General features: G+C 47.3%; 1 pseudogene; it reads left to right on the forward strand.

Annotated features, from left to right (window-relative positions):
• The first annotated feature begins 5714 nt into the window (after positions 1–5714).
• Positions 5715–27296, forward strand: part of LOC147026704 (protein FAM200C-like) — a 22937-nt pseudogene continuing 1355 nt past the window's right edge.

A 27296-nucleotide genomic window follows, 5' to 3' on the forward strand; every position in this document is an offset into this window, starting at 1 on the left:
CTTAACTCCAATCTCCGCGCGACAGTTGCTGTGAGGGAAGGCCACCGATGACAAGCGGTGGTGTACACCCCATCTGTGCAGGAATGGCCTGGTCTCGGTGGAGGTGAACTCCGGTCCCCCATCCGACGCGAGCTCTTCTGGTGTCCCGTACGTCACGAAGGCGCGAGGTAAGTGGTTTATGAGTCCGGCGGCGCCACCCGTCGACTTTGAGATGATCGGCCAGTTCGAGTATCTGTCCACCGTCACAAGGTAGTGTGCACCCCTGTGTACAAAGAAGTCCGAGCACACTGCCTGAAAGGGGTAAACGACCGGGATAGGTGGAGTTGGTGGCGCTCCAGGCTGTGATGGTGCCATCCGGTGGCAGTGTTCGCAGTTTTTCTGAGTGGCGCTGATGTCGGCCGACATGCCTGGCCGGAATACAGAGGATTCTGCGCGGGCGGTCATCATTGATACGCCCTGGTGGGCAGCGTGTAGGGCGCTCAGCACATCGCCGCGGAGTGAGGGTGGTATGACTACTCGGTCCTTGTATAGGATCACTCCATCTGTCGATGTAATGTTCTCACGGTACTGGTGATAGTCGTGAATTGTCTCTGGCATCTCGATTTTTGAGTCGGGGATGCCGTTCATTGTCATTCCCTCCAATATGTGCATATCGCCATCGCTGCTGGTGGCTTCCCTGACGCGATCCCATGTTACTGATCGCAATGATTCGAGGCCCGCGGCACACCATGCCAGGTTGTCCTCCTCGACGTCGTCGTCATACTCCGGCTCAGTTTGGCGTAGGAGAGACAGGACGTCGGTGTGCGTGCTTGGTTGGAGGTGGGTCGCTATGGTGGCATTGTCATCTGGAAGGTTCATGAGTGGAGGTCGCGTGGTGCCGACCGGCCTGCGCGACATGGCATCTGCCGCCTTGTTCTTCATGCCCGGGATATGTATGATGCGGAAGCGATAACGCAGGGTCTTCTCCTTGAGGTTCCTGAGGCAGGGGTTGGGTATGTCGTCAAGTGCTCTGTCCGAAAGGAGTTTCAGCAGTGGTTTGTGGTCTACCGCAACGATCAGGTTCTCGCAGCCCAGTACGAAGTAGCGCGCCTTGTCCAAGGCGTCCGCGACTGCGAGAGCCTCGCCCTCTATGGGCGCGTATCTGGATTCTGCCGCATGTGTAAATCTGCTGCCGACCAGGGTTATTTTCCATCCATCAGTGCAGCAGAATGGTCTAACTGGCACGCATCGGCAGTGCTTTTGAAGCAACCAGAATCCGATTCCCTCCTTCGACCAGTCCGTGGCGATGCAGGTTGGCTTAGTTTTGTCAAATATGCGGACACCGTGTTCGATTTCTTGTACGATCACGTCTTTCGACTCGCGGAATATGTCCTCTAACTCCATGGACCACTGGAAGCGTTCTCCACTTTTCAGGAGCTTCTGGAATGGCTGCATTCGTTCGGCCATACTAAAGGCGTATGCCACCTGGTTGACAAGCCCGAACCATGATCTGACGTCGGTGATGTTACGCGGTTGTGGGAAATCGTGGATTGCTTCCAGGTAGCGGCTGCACGGTCGCACGTCGGTCATGGTGATGGTGAAGCCCGCGAAGTCCACCGTGGGTGCGCTGAAGACAAACTTCTCCGGGTTGAGGATGATTCCATTCCGGCCGCATATATCCAGCCATTGGACCGCCTGGAAGTTGCTCCCCTCAATCGTGTCTGACCACTAGCGTGTCATCTACGCACTTGGTCTTGTTACCAATGTCCGCGACGATCTCATCGTATCGTCGTGAGTAACCGTACCCCGATGCCATATACCCTTGTGGGGCAGATAGGTACTGGTAGCGCCCCCATGGAGTGATGAAGGTCGTCTTGTGGCGGTCGTCCTCGTGTAGGCGGACGCTATGGTAACCGTTCCATGCGTCGAATACTGTCTTGCGCTTCCCGTTAGGTACGCGTCTCGCCTGGTGGAACGGGGATTGGGTGTGGTGGGTCCCGCGGAACGCATGCTTGTTCAAGGCCTGAAAGTCGACGGTGCGTCGCGGCTTGCCATTCTTTTTCGCGCAAATTACCATGCGGTGACACCATGTCACCGGCGTGCCGACGGGTACTTCCTCCAACACGCCGAGCCGAACGTCCTGGTCGAGGCCTGCTTTTACCTCATCTTGCCAATGTATGGCCACGGAGGTGGGAGTGTGATGGGCAACCGGTGTCGCGTTCTCACTGAGCATAAGACGTAGTGGCGGGCCAGTCATTCTCGGTAGTGGCTGGTGTGGGCATGCGTTGAATGTGCTCTGAGCATACATCCTGAGTAAATGTGACTGTAGTGCCTCTCCGTTGACCTGATCGCACCCCGCCTTGGTGCACTTCATTTCATACTTGCACGTGTCCGCCTGCCCCTTGATGCGGGCGTGGAACGACCGGACGGGCTCCTCGTGTCCCTGCCGCATGTTAGACAGGGCCACTCGAGCGACCATCGTGTTCTCCGTCCGGACGGCGAGCGCCTTCATGGCGGCGAGGACGTCTTCTTCATCGCTGCCCACGAGGCTCCTACCCGCCGCGCGAGTGAGGTCCTTTCTCAGCTCCTCCTCACAGCACTCCAGTAGCTGCGTGACTATGTCGGGTCCAACAAGCTTAGTACCCGTTTTGTATTCGCCCCAGCGGGTTATGAAGTACGACCAGGCCTCGCCCGTTCCGGCCAGTGCTATGGAGGGACGCTTGAGTTTCTCCATCTTGGCATTCGAGCTCGCCGCCCTGGGGGCGGCGACGTGCACAGTGGCGTGTATACTCAACATGGCGGCCACCACTGCCGCCTCTGCGTGTGTAGCCATATAGTCACAACCCTCGATCGGGCACTCTGCTTCCACCGGCGCCATAGGAACAGTTATTCTGGAGTAAATGTTCTATTTTCGGTGATGCACACGTGTGTACAGTGTCCTGGGGGCGAAGATTGGGTACAGTACCCGAGAAATCCAAACTCACAGTCGACGTTCTCGTGGTCCGTTTTCACCCAGTCGTGTCCTCCTCAGCACCGACGATCCTTACTCGACTGCATCAAGTTGTTTGATTATAAATAAGAACAGAGTTCAATTTGTTCGACCACTTTATTAGCGTGGAACGACAATAATCAAACAAGTATTGAACAGGTTGAAAAGCCCACAACATCCCTGGCTCCGGCTCAGGCTGCGCATGCGCATTGGCACAGGGGACCGTCGATATGTAGAAGTACCGTAAAGTACAATATTCTCTAACCGGGAGTGATTTTGAAACTTTCCGGAACTTTTAATTTATTTTATTCTTGACCAGAAGTGATCGTTTATTTATTTATTTATTCAATTATTTTTTTCCCAAAGTTAATTTTAATAAAGATATCTCCCGCATCATCAAAAAATATTTTTTAATCGTGATTTACATTATTTGATCGCTGATCCCGAATCCAGGCCGAAGTAACCGGAAATTGCGTCAAAATCATCAGCTGTGCGGCGCTTACACATACCACGGTATCGTTGGCAAGTATACAGTTGTGAACAAGTTTTATGTAAAGTCAGAAGCGAATGTAAGAAGAATTCTATGTTCGCTTCTAGGCTTTGCCTATTCCATATCATAATAATTACTGTACATGTGTATAATTTAGTAATGGCACCAAAGAGGTCGGTAAGACCTATAAATAATTTCTTCCTCGGTCCGAAAGTTGAGATGACGCGTCATAATGTAACCTTCAGGAGTGTGTTCCCTTTGGAAGCACCTTGCTCTCGCTTTCCAAGCCATTCGTTCCGTATAAGCCGCTCGGGAAGAGGGACAAGCGATTAAAAGAAGTGCTTTGTTATGTCAGAAACAACGAGGTTCCCCACATTTTGGGTGGTATGAGGAATAGATATCTGTAATTTGAAATCTAAATATTGATCGGTTTTTGAAATCTCAGATCATCCCCCAATCCAAAACCATGATATTTTCTACCCTCATTAACCCCCCCCCTCCCCTCACCCCAATTCCTCCTTCCAATTTACCAGTTTTCCCTCCTGAGAGTTTCCTTCTGTATCCATCTTGTCCATCCGAGCAAATATTGTGACTTTGAGAAATGGGACACATTACTGTGTCAAACCCTCCCTTTTGACACTACTCATATATAGTTTAACTATATCGAACCCCACAAGAAAGAACGTAGTGGTCTTTTTACGAAATTATCTCCCTTTAATCCTCGAGAGCCCACGGAATGTTCTGGGTGAACAAAAATATCAAACAAAATTGCATGCGGTCACCGATGACCCCTGAGGCTCTAGAGCAGGGGTCGGGAACGTTTTTGACTCGGAGAGCCATTAAAGCAAAATATTTGGAAATCTATTTCAGTGAGAGCCATATAATATATTTTAAGACTGAATTCAACTAAATGTGAGTATAATAAGCCTCTGAATTTATTCTTTTAAATAATGTTGTTATAATACTCACCATTAATGGGACTTCTGGTGCTGCATGGATTTGCTGATGGCTTTGTAGTCTGGTTGGTACTTGGTGAGGTTAAGCTTCATGCAAGCGTTGAGGCTTTCATCCGTTAGACGTGATCGTAGGTTGGACTTGATGTTTTTAAGATGTGAGAATGACTGCTCACATGCATACGTAGATCCAAACAAGGTCAATACAGCAATACTCACACGCTGCAGTGTGAGGTATGTGACAGGAAGCGCGTTCCAAGTTTTGATAATCAGCTCGTCTTCGGGTTGAAGTTTTTTCATTTCTGTCCACATGTGCTTGCTCGCCAACTCTGCTTTCTCTCGTGCGATTCTTTCCAAATCTTCATTCAGTGACTTGAACTTATTCACCCACATGTCTGAGGCCTTCAGGTCAGCCACTTCTGCTTCAAAATCTCTGACGGAGACACCAGGAATGTAACTCAGGTCGGCTGTGTTCAGTGAACACTCGTTTGGATGGGTGATGAACTTAAAAGACGAGTGTGCTCACGAAATTCTCCAAAGCGTGCTTTGAATGACTGTAGGAGACTGGATGTGAAGCCAGCTAACTGGTGGAGATCAAAGTTTTGAGTGGGCTCACTTGCTGTGCATGCATCTTTAAATTGTCTCAGTTTTTCAAACTGTAGTAAACGACCTGTTTCAAGATCCATGATAAAGAGCTCCAGCTTGTTTTCAAAAGCAAACACGGCTTGTTGAAGGGATAACACTGTATTTCCAATGCCTTGCATTTTCACGTTGAGCTCGTTCAGATGTTCAGTCATATCCACGAGATAGTAAAACTTGAGGAGCCACTCAGTTTCGGCTAGCTCAGGATGCTCAATCCCTTTCATTTCAAGGAAAGTCCGGATTTCGTTCAGGCAAGCCGCAAAACGGCTAAGCACCTTCCCTCTTGACAACCAACGCACATTGCTGTGCAAAAGCAGACCGTGATAGTTATTTCCAACTTCATCCAGCAGTGTTTTAAACTGGCGAGCATTTAAGGCTCGGGCAACAATAAAGTTGATCACACGAATGACCAGCGACATCACTTCGCCAAGCTGCCCATCACACATCTGAGCACAAAGTGCCTCCTGGTGTAGAATGCAATGGAAACTTAGGATGGGTCTATTTTCATGTTCACGGAGAAGCGCCACAAATCCTTTGTTTTTCCCCACCATACACGGAGCACCATCAGTACACACTGAGATAAGTTTATCCATTCGTAGATTTTTTCTTGAGCGAACTCCATGAAAGACTTGAATAAATACTCACCTCTTGTGGACCCTTTTATTGGCAGAACAGCAAGACTTTCTTCGCGCAGTGTATCACCAGCAGCATATCTTGCAATCACACTGAACTGCGACAAATGGCTTACGTCTGTTGACTCATCCAAAGCCAGGGAAAAGAACGGCGCTGTATTTATGTCCTTCACTTGCGTTTCCTCCACTTGGTTTGCCATCATGATGGTACGATCATGAACAGTTCTTGCCGACAGAGGCATGTCTTGTATCCGTTTGATTATCTTGTCTTTGTTCGGAAGATCATCAAAAAGTTCATTGGCGACATCCAGCATGAACGTTTTAGCATACTCGCCATCTGTGAATGGTTTTCCGTTCCTCACTATTGCTAGAGATCCAGCAAAGCGAGCGGAATTATAGTCACCTTGCCGGGTCCATACGCGGAGTTGCTGCTGGCTGGCTTGTACCCTGCTCAGTAGCTCTTGGCACGCTTTCTTTCTGCTGTCTCCCACAGGGTATTTTGATGCAAAGGTAGCATGGCGTGTGTCGAAGTGCCGCTTTATATTCGACCGTTTCATCGATGCAATTTTGTCATTGCAAATTAGACACACCACAGAACCTGCTCTCTCCACAAAGGCGAATTCTTCGGCCCATTCGTCCTGAAATGTACGATACTCCTCATCTTTTTTTCTTTTCGCCATCTTCTTCGTCGAAGGGTTAGCTTTGAGCAAATGAGAGAGAGGGAGATGTTGACCCAAGTGAGTCTGGCTGGCCTGCGCACGGGCTGACATACTCGAGAGGTGCGGCGCGGCCGGCCGACTCTGGGATGCTGTCGCCTCAGCGGTGGCGCGTGATTGGTCGAGATGAATTCCGTGACGCGTCTCGGCGGCGGCACGTCATTGGAGGAACCGAAATCACGAGTCGCCTCAGCGCTGGCGCGTGATTGGTCGAGATGAATTCCGTGACGCGTCTCGGCGGCGGCACGTCATTGGAGCAACCGAAATCACGAGTCGCCTCAGCGGTGGCGCGTGATTGGTCGAGATGAATTCCGTGACGCGTCTCGGCGGCGGCACGTCATTGGAGGAACCGAAATCACTACTCGCGTCGGCCGCATGACTGGACGAAACAAAAACCGCTTTAGACAATTCGGAGGTGTTTTTTCTTCTCTCCTTCTGCCAAGTTCAGCCCTGCACGTGAATGAAGCACGACACCATTCAAACTATAGGTAAAGCTTCTGCGAGAAATATTGGGCTTTCCAAGTTTCAAACTCCAATTTTATCTGCGAGCCAGATGCAATCATCAAAAGAGCCATACCTGGCTCGCGAGCCACACGTTCCTGACCCCTGCTCTAGAGGGTTAAGGGAAATGGCCAATTGGCAGCACGAAGGTAACAAAATATAAGTTGATGATGAGCAGCATGCTGTACCATACGTTTTTACAAAGCGTTGGTGCTGCCGAAGTTTCTCTGCATAGGTTACGTTGGGTGGTTTGCCATTGCCTCCCAGAAATAAATCGGGGCAGAAATTTGTAATTTGGCCAGGGTGTCAGCTAATGCTGGCAGACAGGATGCCTAGTTTAACGTCCACTGATGAGATGGCATCCGCATTGATGCCTCGTTCTGCCGACGTGACAACATTCATGTATCCCACTTTAGAAGACAAAATATTCCATTTCAATACTGGGATTTGGTTGAGAACCGACCACCAAATCGACCATTTCAAAATGTGTTTGTGCCGGTTCAAATTCAACAAATGAAAGGAAATGAAGACGGGGCTGGCAGGATGGCCTAGAGCATAGGTTATTATCCAGGGAAACCTGGAATTTTCTAACCAGGGGAGGTATGTGATATGTCAAACCCTCTATTTTGACACATACTGTCAAAGTGAGTCTTCAGTTAGGTTCTTAACCAGGGGAACCAGGAATAGTGTACCCCTTGGAGGTACGAAACCTCCAAGCTGGTGGTACGAGACACGCCACCCCAAAATAAGTTTCAATTCAAAAATAAGAGTATAACAGTATTTAAAGAAAAAAAGAAGGGTTAAAATGTTTTTGTTTAAAAATTACAAAGGTTTGGGGTTTTTAAAAATAATTTTATTTTAATATATTCAATTATAAGCAAATATTATATCATAAAAAGATATGAATGAGCGCTTACAATTAAAAAAAAAAACGGCCCGTGGGCCCTGGTCAGTTCCGACGTCATCGATATTGGATATATTCATTAACATTCATTGTTTTTATTCTGGCCCTAATGAACTTCATACTCATTAAGACTCATTATCTTTCTTCCTGGGCAAAAATTCAAAAAATAAAACGCTGTGATAAGGTGTAGACATTGTTCCATAAAAGCATTATACCAGACAAAAAGCAAAAACTACGAATACTCATGGAGTTTTAGGACTGAATATCAATTGGCCCGAATGAACTTCATACTCATTAAGACTCATTATCTTTCCTCCTTTGCAAAAAATTCGGAAAAAAACGCTCAGAAAAGCTGTAGACTTTGTTCCATAGAACCATTACAATCAAACCAGAAGCAAAAACTATGAATAGTCTACGAGTTTTAGGACTTTGAAGATTAATTTATTAGACTAATTAACTAAATAAATTGGTGAGAAATCGTAAATTTTATTGCGGGAGGTTCTGCGACATCTCCCCAAGTATCAAGTCATTCTGACCACAGGTTGCAGAATAATGATCGAAAGATTGATTGTGCACAGACGGACGGACGGATCGACGGACATGGACCCCCATTTTATGTCACTTCCTTCGGAACTGACTAAAAATGACGTGTATTATTTTCTGGAGTAATAACCATAAGTGTAGCGAATTTTAATTTTTTGTATTTTTTAATGTCTTCTTATATCGAATCAAATCTGACTTACCATGTCCAAGAAATGCAACTGGAATGATGACTACGTTTGTTACGGTTTCACCTGTCTGACAGAAGAAAAGATGGAACTCAGCGACCGCAGTGCATACTGTGCAACATGGTATTTACAAATGCATATCTCAAACCTTCAAGACTTAACGAGCATTTCAACATTTGGCATGGAGGTACAAATTCTCTGCATGACTTCAACAGCTTGAAGATCAAGAGGGAACAATTTGATTGTGGCGGTACCCTGCCAATACAAGGATTCGTGCCGATTGAGAAGCCATTGTTGCAAGCATCTTATCAAGTTGCTTTCGTGTGTGCCAAAAAAAAAAGCCTCAGACAATTGCTGAAGAACTGGTGAAACCTTGTGCACTAGAAATGGCAAAAGTAGTGTTGGAGACTGAGGCACAAAAGAAATTTCAACATGTACCGTTGTCAAACGACATTATCCGTTCCAGCATTGGTGACATGAGTAGAGATATCTTGCAGCAGGTGATCGCAGACATCAAAGCGAGTCTTCAGTTAGATGAGTCAACTGACGTCAGTTGTTGGTATTTGTGTGATATGTGAAAGAGAAAGAAGTGATGGAAGAATTATTGTTTTGTGAACCGCTGACAACCACAAAAGCAATCGATGTGTTCAATCTCGTGAAAGATTTCTTCTTGAAGCATGAGATGACTCTCAACGTGTGTGGGTCACTTTGTACTGATGGAGCTCCCACCATGCGAGGAATCAAACCGGGCTTTGCTACCCTTGTGAAGAAGGAGATGCCCCATATCTCTGTCACACACTGTGTGTTGCATCATCATACACTTGCCACGAAGACGCTGCCAGAACACCTGAAGAATGTTTTGTCAATTGCTTTGCGTGCAGTCAATTTTATCAGAGGACGAGCCCTGAATCACCGTCTCTTCAAACTTTTTTGTGAAGAAATTGCAGCTGAACATAGTGTTCTTCTTTTCCACACGGAAGTGAGACGGCTTTCCCGTGGCCGGGTGTTTTACTCATATCGTCGAATTGCACGAAGAAATCAAACAGTTTCTTAGAAAGCAAGACAGTGACATTGCTGACCACTTTTAAAATAGGAAGTTCATTTTGTCCCTGGCATACCTGGCAGATATGTTCACACACCTCAACGATTTGAACAGCTGCATCCAAAGACCGGGGATGAACATGATCACTGCCAGGAAAAAGGTGTCTACCTTCACCAAAAAACTTCCAATTTGGATGAAGCGCATTGAGAATGGAAATTTTGTAAACTTTCCTGAACTTGATGGGGCTGCGAATGCGGAAAAAGAACTATCCATCGTGACTGAAGTGAAAGAACATTTGCAGGTGCTGATTCAGTCCTTCCAAGGATACTTTCACCGTGGAGAGGTTTCTATTGCACAGAGATGGATACGGGATCCATTTCTTTTCAACCTGGATTCCATAGATGATAGTGATATAATGAAAGATAATCTTGTTGAGCTGAAGGCCAATGAAAACATCCGAATGGAGTTTGAATCAATGCAGTGAGACATCTTCTGGTGTGCACAACTCAAAACGTTCCCACAGTTAGGAGAGAGAGAGACAGAGAGAGAGACAGAGAGAGAGACAGAGAGAGAGACAGAGAGAGAGACAGAGAGAGAGAACTGTGTCGTATGTTTTTCTACAAAAGTTATTATTGTACTGTAGCCTACTTCAGCAAAGTGACTTTTCAGCAAACACTGCATTATGATTATTGTTTCTACAAATGTGGTTGTTTTTTGTGTGAAAATAAAGAAACTTTAATAATCTATTGTTGTAATTTGAAGTCATTTTTGACATGGGGTATGGGAAAATATTAGGAAAACTCAAGGGGTACGGGCACTTAAAAAGGTTAAGAACCACTGGCCAATAGGTACACATACTTGCCTGGGCTTGAATCTCGGTCAGCTATAAACTGTCATCACGGTGTTTCACAGGCAGGGTGAATCATCAAAGGGTGTCTACCATCCCTCGGATAGATGTTCAACGAGGTGTCCCATCTACCGGCATTAGATGGTGAATGTTAAAGATCCCACGGTGTCCTTCGCAAAGAGTACGCAAGCTATCACTGGCACCATTGCCAAATTTTAAATACCTGCCCCAACCTTAGTCGAACATCAGACCTGGCGAGCCACTTCATGAAAGACTTGGGCCAAAACTTCCCATGGCCAACCCCACAAGAACATGGGCATGATTATGGCTGCGAAAGAAGAAGAAATAAATTGACAATAACAAAAGAAATTTTTTTTTCAACTTTAATCCCAGGACGATTGCATGACCAAAAACCACACAACACATCATCTGTATATTGAGTACCTTTCTCCGTCCATCGCTCTGACTGTCACGCTCTTTTTTTTCTGGGACGTCATTACGGTGCTTTGTCTGGGATGTCATTATGGCGTTACGTCTCGCATGAGGCGAGGCCACGACGGACGTGCACGTCATTCCAGTGTCCAACACTCAACCTGCCCCTTCACTTCGCTGATGGCAGTTATACACCACAACCCATGTATCTGACTCTCACGATCTGACGTCCGAAAGAGATGGGATGAATGCCAGATGCTTGGCGACAGGATGACGGATTTAGTCAGATGGCGGTGTAGCAAGTCATCTTTGCGTCTGGAACGTCATTACAGCGCAATGTCAAGTGCAAGGCTTGGCCTTCACAAACATGACAAGTGACCCGGATTTCCAGAGTTTGACCCATTTTGTTTATGAAAACCCGCAGACCCGTTTAAATGTGGTAAAAACCCATATTGGATGGAAAGTACGATCGATTTTAAAAACGTAATGTTTTACTTCCATTCCACTCGCAAGGATTGGCACACAGACTGATAGATCTGAAGTCGATCTGCAAGGTGTCACTCCAGTCTCTCGTGTCTCGTCCATTGTCTGTATGACGCCATGAGCTTTCCCTCACTGAAGGCCACGTAGACATCCTCCAGGATTCTGCACACAGTATCACGTCCCTTCCGATCACGTTGACTATATTGCCGTCACCACGAATCAATCGATCTGTGCTTTCCAAATCACTCTTCCACGTCTTGGTGATATTTATCAGAACTTTCGAGATTTTTAGATCCTCTTGGAGGATCTCTAAGTCTTACTCACGTTGTTGTTCTTGTGGACTTTTTTGTTTCACAGCCTACAGTTTTCATCGAAACTTCCTGAAACTTGGCGTATGTATGTAAAAATACCCTGCGCAGACAGTAACCATCTCCGATTTTGAAAATTCCTCCTTGAAAAAAAGTTATGACGTCAAAATATCTCCGCTAATGGAAATCGCCTAAAAATTATCTCCGAAACTAGGCAAGCTTTTTGAATTCTGTTTGCGGGAATCGAACAGGGCATTAGCAGAGATTAATTACCGCACATATGATGCATCACTATGACGTAATATCAATTTTTATGACGTCATTCCTATTTTTTTGACTTTTTGTTTTTTGTTTCATTTGTTTCACAGCCTACAGTTTTCATCGAAACTTCCTGAAACTTCGCAAATACATGTAAAAATACCCTGCGCAGACAGTAACCATCTCCGATTTTGAAAATTCCTCCTGGAAAAAAAGTTATGACGTCAAAATATCTCCGCTAATGGAAATCGCCTAAAAAATTATCTCAAACTAGGTAAGCTTTTTGAATTCTGTTTGCAGGAATCGAACAGGGAATTAGCAGAGATGAATTACCGCACATATGATACATCACTATGACGTCATATAAATTTTTATGACGTCATTCCTATTTTTTGACATTTTTTGTTTCACAACCCAGAGTTTTCATCGGATCTTCGTGAAACTTGCCATGTATATGCAGAAAGCCGACACGCAGGCAGTAACCATCTCAGATTTTGGAAATTCTTCTGAGAAAAAAAGTTGACGTCATAATATCGCCGCCAATGGAAATCGCCTATACCATTATCTCCGAAACTAGGCAAGCTGTTTGAATTTTGTTTGCGGGAATCAAGCCGGGCATTAGCACAGATAATTTATCGCAAACCTGATACATCACAATGACGTCATATTCGTTTTTATGACGTCATCATTTATGACGACTTGGTCTTATGTATAACGCATTAGTAACGGACACAGAACGTTTCGTTGTGTTATAGATAACTTATACCAACGAATGCTGAACCTGTTGTCGGCCTACACAACCTATGCCCAACGATAGTCTAACTTAGGCATAGCGCGTTGCACGCATCGCCGACGATGTCGTGACGTAGCCTATTAAAAGGCTGACGCACAACGATTCGAATCATAACTGCCGTAGAAATGGAAGTGTCAACATCGCGGTCACACCTTGGCGATCTTGCCAGCGTATGCCGACCTAAGAAAAATGTGTCTAAAACGTTGGGGGCACGTCAAATATGGTATGAGTAAGTTTGGTATATGTGAGTAGAACGCTAAAGTACGCTATCATACGTGAGTAGAACGCTAAAGTACGCTATCTTACGTCGTAGTAAGTAGAGTACGTCAAGAAATTTTAAACATGTTCAAAATTTTACGACGTACTCGGCGTATGACACACGTTCCGCATGCGATGGGGGATAAGTTTTACACACGATATGCGGACGCTTACACACGTCCACAAACGCTACTTATAAGCTACTCATAAGTCGAAACACGTCGCGGTAATGTCTTTTTTACGCGAAACTTATTTCTAACTTATGTTTGACGTGCTTTGAACCAATTCTTTATGTAGTCCCAAAACACAACGACGTATGTAGACGTATTCCAATGACGTCTTCCGGTCGACAAAAAAATAAAAAAATTAACGTGTTTCTAGGTTACAACTGCCATATAAAGACGTGTTCCCAGCGGTTTTGGGAATTGGTATATAAAAATGCTGCTCATAAAAGGGGAACCCAACAGTGTTTTCGAGTCCTTTTTGAGTCGATGTGCATGTCAGCAGTAACAGTATCAGTATCAGTATTAGTATTAGTATTAGTATTAGTATTAGTATTAGTATTAGTTTGTTCATGTTGGCAGTAGTAGGTGAGTGTGAGGGGGAGGGTGTGGGTTATGATGGATCCTCCTTGCGTCCGCGTGTACACGGGTAGGAGACATCTTTTCACCATTGTTCGAAGTTCTTCGCAGCTAATTTTTTATGGGGCTTTTTCAACAATGAGCTATGGCTTGTTTTTACGATTTAGGTCTATTCATAACGGGTTGGACAAATGCACAATGAACTAATAATGTGCATAGAGCGCTTTGATTACTTATAGATACGATATACCAACGAATAATTATCGTGAAGCCGGCGTTCACAAACTATGCCCAGCGATAGCCTAACTTATCCATATCGTGCGGCAGTTTATCTTTGCCGGTGACGTGGGGTTTGCTATTCATAGGCTGCCGCTCAACGATTTAAATGGCTGCATCTCCACTATTGAAAGTAGACGCTTGCGCTCAACAATTGGATTTTTTACACTCAACGACTTTTAAACGGTACCACTCAGCTATTTTCATTGTTTACAATGAACGATTTAAATTGCTCTCACTCGCCTTTGTTTTTTGACGCTGGGGTTTTGAAATTTGAAGCGTTTCTTCTGAACGTGTTAAAACGCTCAAACTCGACTATTTTAAATAGACGCTGCCGATGGACAATTGGAATAATAGCCAAGCTAGACATCGAAGTGTGAACATCCTCGTCATGCCGAAGAAAAGTTTGAAGAATGCTGCAAATAAGTGTCCTGGCCGTGGCCGTGGACGCTGACGCAAGGACGATCCATTATACCGACGTCTTTCAGCCTATGAGTAACTTAAAAGTAACGTCTGTCGATGTGTGGCAACGATCGCGTAACGTGCCAACAACACGTTAATCATAGGTTAGAAATAAGTTTCGGGTACGCTAAACATTACCTCGGCGTGTCTCAACTTATGATTAACTTACAAGTAGCATGTGTTGACGTCTGTCAACGATCGCAGACCGTGCATACAACTTGTGGCCAGCGTAGCGGAACGTGTGAGTCATACGCCGGCATACGTCGTGAAATTTCAAGCATGAAAACATTTGAGGACAACCGAAAGTACAATGTATAAAGCCAACGTACAACGACGTATGGCAGTGTTTTTCAGCGTGCTCTCAATGTTATCAAAACTTACCCATAACGTATTCAACGTGTGCCAGCGTTTTAGAAAAAAAATTCAAAAATCAGCATTCGTTGGCTAAAACGTCAAGGTGTGACCGGGCCTTAAGGTCGATTACCGGGGACCGTCAAATGAGGTCACGTGATGTCCTCACATGCAAAACCATCTCCTGGAAAACCAGTTTGATCCTCAGAGAGATCTAGTCAGAAAGGCCAAGGAAGCCTGTGGTGAATACAATGCCGAGCACAGTCACGTGAAGAGACTCGTCCGTCAGGTCGTTGCCGTGTCAGTTTGATTGATCTCTGCTCGTTTGGTGCTCCACGATCGTCGAGATGAGTCTTTACTCGGACTGTAACAGAAAGTGAACATTTGAGATGAGTTCTAAACAGCTGCAAGACCACCTCATCAATAAACGACTATCTCGGGATTCTGGTGTGTTTTGAGTCACTGACAACGTCTCACATAACGTTTTTACCACGTTTGGTTTAAAAATAATAATAAAAAAACCCACTTTGGACTCCCTCCAACCAGTTTTTCGTCAACTCCAAATTGACGTGATTGCGTTTAACAACGGTACATTATCATTACATGCTGTTGTTCCATTTGCAGCATGTGGTTTACTGGTTGCATCATGTTCTGGAAGTGCGACTGTGCTGCTGATGCGGTGCCCCTGGCAGGGACTGCAAGCAGCCATCTCTCTCCTGAGGTCTGGTCTGGTCTCCTACACCTAACACCCCTGATGTTAACTCAGCCTGTGAATTCTTTCACAGAATCTATATATATATATATATATATATATATATATATATATATATATATATATATATATATATATATATATATATATATATATTGTTGTGGTTGACGAAATTCACAAACCACCATTCAGGTCCCTTAGGTGAGATATCTCGGTAAGTATATGTGTAGTTAGGCCCAAACCCGTTGTCTAGAGGGAATAAATGTCATTCATGCGGGCTGCGACTCTTCAGGATAGCCGTTTTTCTTTTACTATCTTTATTTTGGACCAGCCGCCATTATTACCACCACCAACCACGTCTCAACAGCCATCACAACAACAACCACCAACCACAACGCCGCTTCACAACAACAACCACCAACCACAACGCCGCTTCACCACAACCGCCACGACCTTTACCGTCACAACTCGCCACCATCGCATCACCGTCATCTCGCGCCACTCGTGGGCACCGATGCTGGACTCGTGCGGGGCGCGCACCGAGAAGCGTGTTCAAAAACATCACGGACTTTCCGCAGAAAAACGGATCAAAAACGACTCACGCCCACTTTTGTTCCGTCCAATCGGTGAGCGAGGGGCGATTTGGCCCCGCCTCCAGTGCGTTGGAGGGCGGTCGCTATATGCAAATTCATGGATCAAAAAGCATTCACGCCCACTTTTCCTCGGGCCAATGGGGAGCCAGCAAGAGAGGTGAAGGGTCGGAGGCAGAGGGTCAAGGGTAAAAGAGCGAAGCCACGGGGCTTATAAAAACAACTGCGTTCGTCAGACAAGTTCAGTTGGAAGTTGAGTAAGAGAGTTCAGTTGGAAGTTGAGAGTTGAGTGTGCGGAATTCAAGAGAGTCGTCGGTGGAGCTGGAAAGAAGTGGTACTAGTCGGAGTGAAGAGGACGGAGCTGTGGAGAGGTGACGGCGGCGAAGGCGGACGAGGGGGTGCTCGCGTCGGTGCCGGGAGCGGCACAGGGAGAGGCCAGCAAAGCGACCGAGGTGGAGGAGGAGACGCTCGCCGCGGGACCCGAGACAGGGTTATATCCTCCTTTCCCCGAGCATCAGCAACCCCCTCCTGTTTCCCCCCGCGCTGAGATAGTGCGACAAAGGGGGCCCCCTTCCCACCCCCTACCAGACACTGTCCGCGAGGCCCGCGGAGTTGAGGCACCACCGCCGCTCCGCGTCTCATCATCAGACGGGTAGGCCCGACACGGTCTCGGCCCCAGGCCCGCCTACCCCCTCATCCTGGAGGGTGGTTCTCTTTTCTTTTGCTTTGGGAATATGTGTTGTCGGCGCCGTCTGTGAAGTAAAATTGTATAAGTGTTGCCGTGTGCCCGGTAGTCGGATAGATCTGCATTGTTGCATTTGCTTTTTGTGTAATATTGCATTGTCTTCTTCTTTTACATGTGCTTTTGGTGGAATTGTATATGTGTGCTTTCCGTTCATCGCGAAATAAATGTGCTTATTGTTGAACTGTTTTCCCGCTTCGCTTCGTCATTTCTTTCATTGAATCCCCATCTTGCTTCACGTAAAGGGTTGGTCGTGGGCTAAGACGCCCGATAATGAATCGAACCGTCGAGGCCGACGAATAACACCGCTCGGTTATCCCGATAGTACGGAACGGGTCGCTTAAGTGGCCCGTGTCCGAAGTCGACCTGCGGCGAGGTGCGATCGCCCGGTCTACCCTCCGTGTGGGTACTTAGGTAGGTCGAATTTGGCGAGCAACCCTATCCCACGCGGGGGCCGATTGGCACGATCGCGGTGAGACCGAAAGGTCCACCCGTGACTGGTTCCCGGCGTTAGTCCGAGAGGGTCACGACTGGATTGTCCGTCCGGTGGGCGACGTGCTGCGATTCGAGTTACGTGGCCGTCAGCACGCCGGCGGGCGCGAATCCGCAACAATATATATATATATATATATATATATATATATATATATATATATATATATATATAATATATCTCTCTCTCCCACACACACACACACAGGACCATACTCCCTTCATCGACTTTTTCAACAACCCTCTCAAAGGGGTTCAGTCACTCAGAATCTTGTCTTGGGTTTCCTTCTCAGCCATGATCTCTCTTGGGCAAGCCATATTTCAAAGTTGGCCTCCAAAGCCAAACATTGACTGGGCATCCTCGTCGTGCAACGCCCTTCTTTGGCACACCTGAGCTCCTATCCACCTTCAAGGCTTTCATCTGCAGCACAATGGAGAACTGCTCTCCCCTCTGGCCTGGCTCTCCTGCCTCAAATCTTGCACAGATTGACACCCTGGAAACAAAGGCCTTCAAGATCATTGATATCTCTCATGATGAAGCTGAGTCGATGAGCCTATCACTTCGCCATCGTCGACATGTCTGTGGTCTGTCTTCTTCCGCCTCATTTCTCGACTTGCACCTTCTGCCCTCTCCGTGCTATATCACCCACTCCCACAGGCAGCAACCCATCCTCATGAAACTGCTTAAATTCTGAACTGTTCACCTCCACTCATTTATTCCTCGTTTTTTTCCCCCATCTGTGGAACCACCAACCACACTCTCTTCAATCTCATTCCTCCCTCCAGGTCTTCAAGGCAGCTGTTCACCATCATCTCAAGTCATCCCCCATTCAAAGCCATGATCTTTTATGCACCCATTTAACCACCCCCACCCACTCTTCCCAAAATTTTGTTTATGTATCCATATTGTGCACCCCTCATCGGTGCCTGCACCCCTTGTTTCTCTTTCTCCGTGTACCTTCTCCCTCCGCCTTGATATTGGCATTTCCTCGATCTCCTGCTGTTCCCTTTGTCATGTTGTGCCCCGTTCTGTTCTGTTCTGTGCCCCAGCATTTCGAAGAGCCAGCCCAGAAATAAATTTATAATCTCCATTACTGGAAGTGGAACGGCTAATTTGATATTCCTACAGTTACAGGAGTGATTCAACTTAACTCGTGCACTAAAACCTCTCGTTTTGCCGTTATTCGGTTTGAAAGTGTCAACAAAGTTCCAGGTTGGAGGACACATTTGAATGGCCAATTACAGTTACTAGTGCGTGGCCGTATGTGCAAAAAAAAAAGAAAAAAAAGAACCATTGTGATGTCAATTGTGACGTCATAGCACCGTGTCCTGTCATTGGTTTGGTAAATAAATGGCCATAACTTGGGAACCACTTGTCCGATTAATGTCAAACCTTGAAAAGGCACATACTCAGGTCCCAAGCAATATACCTGGCAAGTTTCAATTAGATCGGATTAGTGGTTGGCGAGAAACAGCGATCACAGACAGACACACAGAGATTACTGGAATTATAGATGGATAATTTTCAACGAGATTGCTCAAAGTAAAGCAGTGACAAAAGAGTGGTAAATATTGATACAAACTGAACAGATGAAGAACAAAACTGTCAGGACAGTGCGTTAAAAACCACATTCAAATGAGAAATTTCACAACATAGCTGCATGGGGAAGCTAAACGCCGCCATACACGAGCCGATGAAATGCAACAAGACAACCCAGTCGGAGAAATTTTTAATAATCTTTAAATGTGTGGCAGTTGACTACCCTCGTCAACGAGTTTGTCAGCTGCATCGGCGACAATAGTAAACAATTGAAAACACAATCGAATGAACGTGTTCAACTTTTTACCAAGAGTTATGCGCGACAATCGTTCCCAGCGGTGTTGTGTGCGTCAGTCTCCGCTAATCGGCCGAAGCAGCGAAATGTATTTGATCAATGAAACTTCAGCTTTAAACATTCAGCAACATTAAACAAAAAAAAAAACATAATTGCGGCTTTTGTGAACTTAAAACCCAACAAGGAATTCTGAAAGTTCGACGGATGGACGTAACTTCGAGTTACTTCCGGTTAGCGACAGTCAGCGCCATTTTTCGCGCGGCAAAAACAACTCCTTAACGACGATTTGAACACTTTTTGCTTTTTGTTGTGACGCTGTTCATAATGGTGAAGAATCTCTTTTTAAAATTAAATAATTCTCGTATCCAGATCCGGATCTTCACCAAAATCGAATCGATTCGTCCTTGCCACACACCCAACTTGTCCACCAAGTTTTATCCAAATCCGTCGACAACTTTTTGAGATATCGTGCTATGTATCCTTTTTATCACTTTCTCTCAATAGTGAAGAATCACCTAAAAAATTATCAGATCCCGATCCGGATTCAGATCTTCACCGAAATTGAATCAACTCTTCCTTGTCACACACCCAACCTGCCCACAATTTCATCCGGATCTGTCCACAACTTTTTGAGATAGTCTGTGTGGTGAATTGACGTGAATTGAGGGACATGACGCGGGATCACATGTTGTGCGTCTCGCGTATAAGGGGAGGTCTCCGCGGCACGAGTGATTGTCCCCGGGGCATTGCTATTGACATCGGCTGTCCACTTGATGCTCGTTAACTGAAGGTGCTCATTGACTGGTGAGAATGGAGATTATATCGAACTCCGTGCTTACGCGGATTGTCTGCAATGATTAATTGCACATGTATACGTTACTGCTTATGTACTCCTAGCTGAACCTGTATTTCCTGGTGTGCCCGTAGAAGCGGCTCCAATCAAATGGAATAAAGCCTACACTCTGAAGGTTCTTCTCTCGCTCTCATTTCAATTTATTCCATTTGATTTTCTCGGCTCTCTCAACCAACGATGGACAAGATCTACAAACCAGAGAGGTTCGACGCAGACCCAAACGCGACTGACGCAGAAATGAAATGGTCACATTGGTTCTGTTCCTTCTCACACTATCTGACCATCATCGAGGAAGGAGCCGACAAATTTGCCGCTCTCGTGAATCATGTCTCGCCCAGTGTATTCAGGCTCTTCTCGGAGTGCGACACTTACGAAGCAGCGATCGACGTGCTGCAGGCGCTCTACGTGAAGCCCAAGAACGAGGTATACATACGACATCTTCTCAACACACGCAAGCAAGCAGCCGGGGAGACAATCGATCAGTTCCTGCAAGCTCTGAATCAGCTGGGAAAAGACTGCAGCTTCCGGGCCGTAAGCGCCGAGGAACACCGAAATGAAGCGACACGGGAGGCATTCATCCAAGGACTCAGATCAGCCCACATACGGCAACGCTTACTAGAGAAAGCGCAACCCACTCTTGACAAGGTAGTCGATCAGGCACGAGCGATGGATACGGCTCAGCAGCAATCTGAGTCATTTGGGACACCGATGCTGCTAATGAACGCTGCTACGATGGGAACTCAAGGAACCCCACTGGCACAGACACAGCCAGACACAGGGGATGGAGAAAAACCCGAGGAGCCGGATACCCAGGCCACGTCAAACTCCTCAGCAACTGCTCCGGTTGGTAAATGCTTCTTTTGTGGGTACAAAAGGCACCCTCGTCAAAAATGTCCCGCCAGAGATGCCACATGCATGAATTGCGACAAGAAAGGGCATTATGCCAGGGTATGTAAATCTACTCGAAGGAGAAATAAACCCACTTCTGCGGCTCTCTACTCACAGAATAAATTAACTGCAGCCTCCCCGGGGAATCTATCCAAGGCTATCATCAACGTACGAATTAACGGGCATATGGCTGAGGCACTGATTGATACCGGTAGCTCTGAAAGTTTCGTCAACAGCTCGCTAGTGAAGGGCAGGAAATGGATAATCCACCCGACTGACAATACGGTATGCATGGCCGCCACCTCACTACAATCCCGCGTACGAGGGTACTGCAATGTTGAATTGGACGTAAAAGGGTACACGCATCGGGATGTAAGGGTACTGGTGCTTCGTGATTTGTGCGCAGACGTAATTCTGGGTCATAATGTCCTCAAGCAGCACACGAGCGTCGAAATACCCTTTGGAGGAAGCAAGCCTCGTCTAATTTTAAATGCGTTGACCACCGCGGAGGTGACGTCCCCCCAGCTGTTCGCTAACTTGTCGCCGGTCTGCAAACCGATAGCGATCAAATCGCGGCGATATACCACTGCTGACATGAATTTCATCACTTCAGAAACCAAGCGATTACTGGAAGAAGGAATTATAGAACCGAGCGATTCGCCATGGTGCGCACAGGTGTTAGTAACCAGCAGTCAGAACCATAAGAAACGAATGGTTGTCGATTATTCCCAAACAGTCAATCGTTTCACCCAACTCGACGCCTACCCCCTGCCGCGCATAGACGAGATGGTCGAACGCGTGGCCAATTATAAGGTATTCAGTACCATCGACTTGCGAAGCGCCTATCATCAAATTCCCATCCGAGAGGAAGACAAACCTTACACCGCATTCTAGGCAGGGAGGTGCCTCTACCAGTTCAGAAGGATACCATTCGGTGTCACGAATGGAGTGGCTTGCTTCCAACGGGTTATGGACGACATCATCTCAGATGAAAACCTCAAAGACACTTTTGTTTACGTGGACAATGTCACAGTGTGCGGTAGGGATCAGGGGGAACATGATATGAATCTGGACAGATTCTTGGGCATTGCTAGAAAATATAATCTGACCCTCAACTACGAGAAATGCGTATTCTCGGCAAGGTCAATTGACCTTCTCGGCTACACAATAGCCGACGGCACAATTAAGCCTGATCCTGAGCGATTGCGCCCGCTCCGTGAGCTACCCCCACCTCAGGACCTGCAGACAATGCGCCGGGTGATCGGCATGTTTGCTTACTATGCGAGATGGATTTCGCAATACTCCGAGAAAATACATCCCCTAGTGCATTGCAAAAACTTTCCACCAGATGCCGCTGTCGTAAAAGCTTTCCACAACCTCAAGGATGATATCAGTAAGTCCGTGGTTTTATCGATCGACAGCTCGGTGCCCTTCGTGGTGGAAACCGACGCTTCAAATCACGCCATAGCTGCTACGCTTAATCAGTCTGGGCGGCCGGTCGCGTTCTTCTCGAGAACTCTCTCTAGAAGCGAACAGAGACACTCAGCGATAGAGAAGGAAGCGTACGCCATCGTTGAAGCGCTGCGGAAATGGAGACATTATTTACTGGGAAACCACTTCACGCTCGTTACGGACCAACGATCCGTGGCATTCATGTTTGATGGGAAAAATAACGGAAAAATTAAGAATGAAAAAATTATGAGATGGCGGATAGACCTAGCTTGCTACAGTTACGACATTGTTTACCGGCCCGGGAAAGAAAACCCTGCTGCAGATACCTTCTCTCGGGTCTACAGTTCGGCAACAATCAGTCAGGCTTTGCAAGACCTCCATGTGTCTCTGTGCCACCCAGGGGTAACCAGGATGGCACATTTCGTGCGCAGACAAAACCTTCCCTATTCTGTTGAAGATATTAAACAAATGAATGCTTCATGCCCTGTTTGTGCTGAACTAAAACCCAGATTCTATGGCACGGCATCTGGCAGACTGATCAAGGCCACTTCCCCCTTCGAGAGACTAAACATCGACTTCAAAGGGCCCCTGCCGACCGAAACAGACAACAGATACATATTCACCGTTGTTGATGAATATTCAAGGTTCCCTTTCGCATTTCCGTGCTCGGATATGACCTCGGGCACTGTCGTGAAATGTCTCTCTGACCTCTTCGCTATGTTTGGGAAACCTTCGTACATACATTCAGACAGAGGGCCGTGTTTCATGTCGGCCGGGCTAAAACAATTCCTACTAGAGCTCGGCATAGCAACTAGTCGAACGACGGGTTACAACCCACAGGGAAACGGGCAGGTGGAAAGGTATAACGGGGTTATTTGGAAAGCCGTAACTCTGGCGCTGAAATCGAGAGGACTGGGCCCCGAGCGGTGGGAGGTTACCCTTCCCGACGCTCTGAATTCCATATGCTCTTTGCTCTGCACGTCCACCAATGCAACTCCTCACGAACGAATGTTTACTCACCAACGACGTTATGTTGACGGTCAAACGGTGCCCAACTGGCTGACCCATCCCGGTACAGTGTTCATGAAACGCCCGGTACGACAAAGCAAGTATGAACCCCTGGTGGAGGGGGTCGAACTCATTGACACTAATCCAGAGTATGCTCATGTCAGGCTCCCGGATGGCAGGGAGACCACTGTGTCGGTTTGCCATCTGGCTCCCTCAGGTACTCCTCCCGCAGGTACACCACCTTCTGGCACTCCTCCTTCTGACATTTCCCCCCCAGGAACTCCGCCGGGCGACGGGGCTGCCGCGTTCCACCCGAGAGCGATCGAGGAGTCATCCCCGGCACAAGTCGAGGCTCACCAAGAGGATCGGGAGTCTCCCTCAAGTGAAACTGCCGTTTACTCCCGGAGAGGTCGACGAATAAGGCCCCCTCGACGACTCAATCTGTAAAGGGGATTATCGGCATTCTCGCTGCTCATGCTCCTATATGCCCATTATATCATATATCGATGCTCATTTTCATGCTCCTACAACTCAAAATAATCACTGCTTGGCATGTATGCTTCTGTAGACCGATTAGTCCGCGTTGCTTGAAATGTATACTCCTATAGTGCTAAAGCAATCATGGTGTGTAAGATGGGCCCCTAGTTACATTTTAAAGGTGAGGAGAATGTGGTGAATTGAGGTGAATTGAGGGACATGACGCGGGATCACATGTTGGGCGTCTCGCGTATAAGGGGAGGTCTCTGCGGCACGAGTGGTTGTCCCCGGGGCATTGCCATTTACATCGGCTGTTCACTTGATGCTCGTTAACTGAAGGTGCTCATTGACTGGTGAGAATGGAGATTATATCGAACTCCGTGCTTACGCGGATTGTCTGCGATGATTAATTGCACATGTATACGTTACTGCTTATGTACTCCTAGCTGAACCTGTATTCCCCGGTGTGCCCGTAGAAGCGGCTCCAATCAAATGGAATAAAGCCTAAACTCTGAAGGTTCATCTCTCGCTCTCATTTCAGTCTGAACACAAACAAACAAACAAACAAACAGACAGACAGAAAATGGTGAAAACATAACCTTCTTCACCTTCGGTGGTGGAGATTTTTTTAAAAAGGAACTGTAATAACCTCTGCCACCACCACCTGGTGGCGCTACACGGTACATATCCACATAGATCATTTACACCTCGACACTCCCACGTGAGGCCGCAGCCACAGAGCCAATGTTACCCCTCACACAAAGTTGTATTTGTACCCTGAGTTTGGAATTTTTATCTGAAAAGATGTGGCCATGTATAGGAGGAGGATAGGGAGAGGGAGGGGGAGAGGCAGAGGGAGGGGGAGAGGGAGAGGGAGGGGAGGGGGAGAGGGAGGGGGAGGGGGAGGAGGAGAGGGAGAGGAAGAGGGAGGGGAGGGGGAGGAGGGGAGGGAGGGGAGGAGGAGAGGGAGGGGGAGGAGGAGAGGGAGGGGAGGGGAGGAGGAGAGGGAGGGGAGGGGAGGAGGAGAGGGAGGGGAGGGGAGGAGGAGGGGAGAGGGGAGGGGAGGGGAGGAGGAGGGGAGGGGGAGGAGGAGAGGGAGGGGGAGGGGGAGGAGGAGAGGGAGGGGGAGGGGAGGGGGAGGAGGAGAGGGAGGGGGGAGGAGGAGGAGGAGAGGGAGGGGGAGGAGGAGAGGGAGGGGAGGAGGAGAGGGAGGGGGAGGAGGGGGGAGGGGAGGGGAGGGGAGGAGGAGAGGGAGAGGGGAGGGGAGGAGGAGAGGGAGAGGGAGGGGAGGAGGAGAGGGAGGGGAGGGAGGAGGAGAGGGAGAGGGAGGGGAGGAGAGAGAGGGAGAGGGAGGGGAGGAGAAGAGGGAGGAGGAGAGGGAGAGGAAGAGGGAGGGGAGGAGGAGGGGAGAGGGAGGGAGGAGGAGGGGAGGGAGGGGAGGGGAGGAGGAGGGGGAGGGGAGGGGAGGAGGAGAGGGAGGGGGAGGGGGGAGGAGGAGAGGGAGGGGAGGGGAGGAGGAGAGGGAGGGGAGGGGAGGAGGAGAGGGAGGGGAGGGGAGGAGGAGAGGGAGGGGAAGGGAGGGGGGAGGAGGAGAGGGAGGGGAGGGGGAGGGAGGAGAGGGAGGGGAGGGGAGGGGGAGGAGGAGAGGGAGGGAGGGGAGGAGGAGAGGGAGGGGGAGGGGGAGGAGGAGAGAGGGAGGGGGAGGGGGGAGGAGGAGAGGGAGGGGAGGAGGAGAGGGAGGGGAGGGGGAGGGGAGGGAGGAGAAGAGGGAGGGGGAGGGGAGGAGGAGAGGGAGAGGGAGGGGAGGAGGAGAGGGAGGGAGGAGGAGAGGGAGGAGGAGAGAGGGAGGAGGAAGAGGGAGGGAGGAGGAGAGGGAGAGGAAGAGGGAGGGGGAGGAGGAGAGGGAGGGGAGGAGGAGAGGGAGGGAGAGGGAGGAGGAGAGGGAGGGGGAGGAGGAGAGGGAGAGGGAGGGGAGGGGGAGGGAGAGGGAGGGAGGGAGAGGGAGGGAGAGGGAGGGAGGAAGAGGGAGGGAGAGGGAGGGAGATCGAGATAAAAGAGCATTCTTTGTGCACTAACAAGCAGGGTGTGTTTACACATTGTGTAAGCATACAAACCATGCTTCCTCATTTTCTTGGGTCGCTCACCTGCATTTGATTTTTCATTTATTTATTTTCTCCCCCCCCCCCATATATTTGTATTTTCATTAACTCCGCCATCGAAGATCGGAGGTTACTGTTTTCACCCCTGTCTGTTTGTTTGTTTGTTTGTGAACAGTATTACGGAAAAACTCCTGGACGGATTTCGACGAAACTTCGTGGGGGGATGAGGTATGGTCGAAGGATCATGCCATTAGATTTTGGGCTTGGTATAAAGTCCAATATGGCCGCTATGGCGGCCATTTTAAAAAATATATTTGAATTTGTTTTTGCATTTCTACATGTTTTTGGTGATTTCCAACCCAAAAAAAAAATTGTTCGAGAAAAAAAACAACAAATTTTGCAACTCTTTTTCTAAAAAAAATCGATTTTATTTGAAAAATATGAGTTGTTTTTTTTTTTTGCATTTCTACATGTTTTAAGTGATTTCCAAACCCCCCCCCCAAAAAAAATTGTTAGAGAAAAAAAACCCAGAAATTTTGCACCTTTTTTTTCAAAAAAATTCCGATTTTATTTTTTGGGCATTTCTACATGCGTGTCGATCTCGTTTAGTTTATTCAATCGTGGATCAGTGGAGTCTGATCCGTTTTGACTTACAATGAATAGGATATCAGGTTCACTTAAGTGACCCAGCAGTATTGGCAGTGGAGGTTTTGTACTCTACCGAGTGTTCCCCTTCTAGTTTACTGGTGTATCAGCTTCGATGTCCATCAGCACACAGAATTACCGTGCTTCCCCATCGTCTCGGGTCGCTCACCTGCACTTTTTTTTCATTATTATCTTGCCAAAACGAAGTTTTTGTTAGATATGTTAGTCAGCTTGTATGTTTTTTTTTCCTTTGTTTTGTTTGTTTGTAATCACGTATCGATCACTCTGCAGAGCACAGTTATCATTGGAAATTTTTGTAACTTCGCATATCAGAGGCCTATAGAGGTCCCTTTCAGCGCATAAAATTTTCAAGGTCAAGGGTCAAAGGTCAAGGTCACTTTGTCACAAATTAGGGGAGTCGACGAAACCCTTATTTTTTGAGTAATTTTGATCGGATCATCTTCAAACTTCATGGGAATATAGTTCATGGTCTGGCACTCAGCTGATTCATTTTTGGTGGCAATCGGCCTTGACCTTCATGGTTAGCGCTGGAGGTCGAAAGTTTTTGACCCCAAGTTCAAATTTTGAAATCTTAGCTACCATATCGAGTAATACCTCATATGAAAGCGCTTGATAAGTGCTTTCCAGATCTGTCAAAAGTTTGGCGCTATGACATCATTTGATGATGTCATGACGAAAAAACGGATTTTTCATGAAAATTTTATTTCCTCAGTTCTCATCAAAATCTCTTGATATTTCATGTACAACGGTCCTAGAGAGATACCATTAACCGTACGAAAATATAAAGGTCAAGGTCACAAAAAAGGTCAAGCATCAAGGTCGTCGAAACCCTTATTTTTTGAGTAACTTTAATCGAA

This window comes from Eptatretus burgeri, chromosome 5 (assembly GCF_056783735.1).
Source record: "Eptatretus burgeri isolate ZD-2024b chromosome 5, Ebu_testis_v1, whole genome shotgun sequence".
NCBI classification, from domain to species: Eukaryota; Metazoa; Chordata; class Myxini; order Myxiniformes; family Myxinidae; genus Eptatretus; species Eptatretus burgeri.